Below are 4465 nucleotides of genomic sequence, written 5' to 3'. Positions count from 1 at the left end.
AACAATACCTAGAGCTCTCAAGTTCTTTGAAGGGATGAAGAGCGGTAGGTAAATCCATGTGCAAGGCTTGGTGGCTTTCTTTTTCTAATCTGGGATTAATTCAGCGGGATCCTCTTAATTGTGTAGAAGATTGTGGGGGCGGGGGGGCAATACATCCCCCTCTATTTTGGCAGCCTAGGCAGAGGTGTACAGCAAATGGTGGGGGAAAATGTAATGAACTCCATTCAGTAGTGTCACCAAACACGGGTGTGGCATTAAATCGATACTGGCATGTGGTATTAAATTGATAAAAAATCTGCCTTTATTGTAGGAGCTGCTGCCAGAATTTAACTAGTGCTTGTGCTCTCTGGAAAGCTCTCGTGAATTCTGGTGGGCCAAGTGGTGCTTGTTCTTTCTAGTGGGAAACAATAGGAATAAACAAGGTTAGGGTGGCTGTCTTTCTGTGATGCTGTTGAACACAAAACTGTATATAATATGATTTTAATACCTTCCAGCTTGAGAGAGAAAGGCTGAGATAGTGCCTAGTCATGGTGAAATACCCTGAAGATGGCTACTGTCAAATCCAGGATCACAGAAACTCAGCCTTTCAGAAAGCCATTCTCACTGACTTATCCTCCAAAATCAATAATGGTTAGAGGGGAGTATGTTATGTAAAATGTGTTTTAAAGCTGGAGGGGCTGGTGTTCATTAGATAGATAATGAAAAGTTTTGTAACAGAAGGCAGCCATGTTGCACTGGGAGCTGCTGCTGTTTTTCCTTTTCAATATAATTAGCAGGCAAAGTAGATTGCTCTTCATCCCCGTGTATCTTTCAAAAATCTATAGCAATTTTATTTTTAACTAAATAAAAGAGCAAACACAAAACACCCTTTCTGATTTCAGCAAAGAGGCTAAACTACCTGGCTAGGGTTGTTTTTGGCTTGCTTTTGCACAGGAGTAGTACCAGGCACACTGAGTTAGGTGGGTGTCCTTCCAGAGCTGACAACAAAACCTTCTGTCACTTGCTTTCCTCTGTCGCTTGGGGGAGACTCTCATGAGACCAGAACCTTTTAAATGAGGTGTCTGCTTGGGAGCCACACCTCCTATCCTCTTTATTTGCTTGCTTTCCAACCTCAATGCACTAAATCGGTGAAAAAGACAACTTCACTCATCAGCAGGTTGTGTGCTGGGAGGAGGGGAAATAATGCTGTTTGCTTTTCGAGCAGAAACTTGCACTGCAATAAAGTGTTGTGGTTGGTTGTTGTTGTTTTTTAATCCAAATGTTGCATGTCAGACTTGGAAAAAGAAAAGCATCTTGCAAAGCTAGCGTGGGTAGTCTTGTTTTTGGTGGGATCCTGAATGAGGATCACAGTATCAAACCTGCTCTGCTGTACGGTGCCACCAAGGCAAGGCAGTCTGAGACTTTATTTTTCTAAGCTGAAAACAAGATTGTTTTCAGCTGAGGGGGAAATCCCCGAGTTAATTTTAAACCTTTTGAGTTCTATCTAGGAGCACATTCTGTAGTAGAGCTGCTAGAGAAATACAAATATCATGGTTGCTACCAAGCGCCTAGAAGCAATTTCTTTGGTCAAAGTGAGGAGTTAAATCTGTAAAGGTAACAGCTGTAGATAGTATTTAACAACAAGTCTCGAAAGACTTGGAAATGCTTTAGGCAGCCCACAGTTTACTTGCTAGGGAAATAAGCTTTTTAAAGCTGACTCTGCTGCTGCATATGAAGACAGGTGATGAGGAGGAGGGTTTCCAGAGGTGCCCATGGTGCCTTTTAGCTTGAGCTGGGCGCAGCCATTCTGCCTCCCTCCCACCTTTAATCTTGAACAGGAGGAAAGGTGGCTGAGGGATAAGTACAGTAAAAGGAGCTGAAAGTCAGACGTTGTTTGCTATTTGGATCTGCTGGATGCTATCTAAACATCTTGTGCTGCTGCCTTTCCTGGAAAGCATGATTAAGGCCCCAATGAAGTAAACCCTAATTGTAGGTTCAGCAGGCTTCAGACTTCTTACAGTAGCATGCTGTGCTTTGCAAGCACTTCGGGCAAGAAGGATCCACTCCACACCTGTAGCATTTGCAACACTGGGAGGATGAAAGACAATCTCCTGTTTCAGGAATGTGCTCTGTGAAGAAGTGCTCATTTGTTCCAGTTAACCTGCCCCTGTCCTGGTTAAGAATGAGGAAAATGCATCTAAGTTTTGTCAATGCTTTTTTTTCCTTTTGTATACTTTTTAGACAAGGGAAACGTTTTCAGAAAGTATTTTATACCATAAATCCTGGCTGATGCTGTTAGGCAACACTTGGGCCCAAACAGATGAGGCATCAGTAGCAATAAATGGTGTGACACAGTTGAGAGCAGGCAAATGCGTGTGTGCCAGGCACTAAGAGAGTGTTCTTTTCAGATTGATGAAGGTATCTGTAGGTCTGTGGGTCTCATGGGCAGAATCAAATGTGCAAGGGCACATGGTCCATAGCTACTTTTGAGTGAGAGCAGGTTTGTGTGGCAGGACAGCTCTTGCAGTTGACTGACCAACCCACTTGTGTCAAGCCTGCCCAGATAGTTCTTTCAGCAATTGCTTGCTTTTATGCAACTTGGTTGCCCACAAGCAAAGGAAATAAAGAGGTGGCAGGTGACTGGGAATTGGTCAAGCATGGTGGGGAAAAGGTGCCCTCTTGCAGATGGTCAGGCAATGGCCATTAAGAAATCAGAGTTGCTTGAGTTGGAATAGACCATCCAGTCCAACTTCCCTGCAATGAACAGGGGCACCTCGAGCTACCTTGGGTTGCTCAGAAACCAATCCAGCCTGATGCTGAGTATCCCCAGAGACCATCTACCACCTCTCTTTGCAACCTTTTCTTGTGCTTCACCATCCTCTGTGTGAGGACGAGCCTGCTAAAGAACCTGTCCCCTTCTTTCTTACACCCCCTTCTTTAGATAGCTTCCTGGGAGGCCCTCAGGGGCAGGCACACCTTTGCAGAATCCTGCCCAAGTGCAGGTAAGAAAGGTACCTCACCACACTGATCTGTCTGCCTGCTGCCAGCCTTGGCTGAGGCCTAGTGTGAGCGAGCGCTCCTGCCTCTGGGGTACCTAAAAGCACAGCAGTGATTCCCTGGCTCACTTTGAGTTTGTTCCACGTTCCTTGTCAAATCCTGAGCCTCTCCTGATGGTTTGTGCTGTGTACTGCCTTTGGCTTGGCTGTAGTTTTAGCTGTTGCTTTCTCCAGACAAGGTAAGAGGCAGCACCGCAATGCAAACTTGTGCAACTTCAGTAGGTGCTCATTGCCCAGTCAGGCAGCGCTGTCGTTGCTTTTAAGGCAGGTCAGATGCAATTAAGAACGAAAAGACTGTTGCGCTGTACGTCATCGTGTTTTGCTATTATTTTTTTTTTTACAGAGTCCACTTTGTCAGTCTTCAAGGCGCGCTTTGTTTCCCATGACTCACCCTTAATGCCCTTGCTTCAAGTAAGCGGTTCCTAGGGTTTTCTCTTGAGGCTTTCGGCTTTCGGTACAGTCTCAGCTGTGTTTGGTATTAGCAAACTGTCATGGCTATTTTCTCACTGGCCTTTTCAGAAGGCCGGGATCTGTCACTGCCAGAGGGAAATGCTGAGCCAGTGAGGACAAAGCCTCCTTACTCAATCTATTCCAAAGGGACTATCTATCTCGTCAAGTTTGCCGTACCCGCCCGCGGGTGGGCCGCAGCCTTCAGCCCGGCGAGGAGCAGAGGGGGGCTGGGATGGGGGGGAGCCGGGACGTGCGGCAGCCGCTGGGGGGCAACAGCAGCGCACGGGCCCTAACAGAGCCGCGGCGCGGCCGGCAGCCGGCGAGGGGAGGAGGGAAGCAGGAGGTGCCGGCGCTGCTCACGGTGCGCAAGGCCCGGCCTGGTGCGCGGAGAGCTGCGCCGTGGTCCTGAGAAGGGATGGCCATTCCCGTCGCCCTCACGCAGGCTTTAAGACCCAAACGGGCGGCCTTCGTCGGACTCCTCCGACGGACTTCTCTTCCCCCCCCCCCCCCGAGAAGCGCAGAGAGGCGCTGAGTACCTCCGCTCCCGTCCTACTTGCTGCCACCCGCGACGCCGCCGCCCGCTTCCCCGCTGCGGGAGGGGGCGGCCCGGGGTGCTGCTGGCGGCCGCCCCCCTTCTCTCCGCGATGGAGGCGGGCCGAGGCCTTTTCCTTTTCTTTTTTATAAGCACCCTCCCTGCCCCCCCTCCTCCCCCCCATCTCCCTCTTTTCTTGAATGAAGCGTGAGGCGGAGCTCTAGGAAACCGCCGCGCCCGGCTGCGCCGCGCGGGGCCGGAGCCTCCCCCTCGGGCTCCGCTCCTCCCCGCCTCTCCCCGCCCCCGCCCCGCTCCGCTCCGCTCCCCCCGCCGCCGCCGCCGCCGCCGGGAGCTCCCGCCCGCGCCCGCCGCCGCTCGGAGCCGCCGCCCGGAGCCGCCGCCGGCAGCAGCAGCGCGGAGCGCCCGGAGGAGCCGCCCGGAGGCGGCG

This window comes from Excalfactoria chinensis, chromosome 2 (assembly GCF_039878825.1).
Source record: "Excalfactoria chinensis isolate bCotChi1 chromosome 2, bCotChi1.hap2, whole genome shotgun sequence".
In the NCBI taxonomy this organism is placed as follows: domain Eukaryota; kingdom Metazoa; phylum Chordata; class Aves; order Galliformes; family Phasianidae; genus Excalfactoria; species Excalfactoria chinensis.
Note: the sequence above shows the minus strand (reverse complement) of the source record.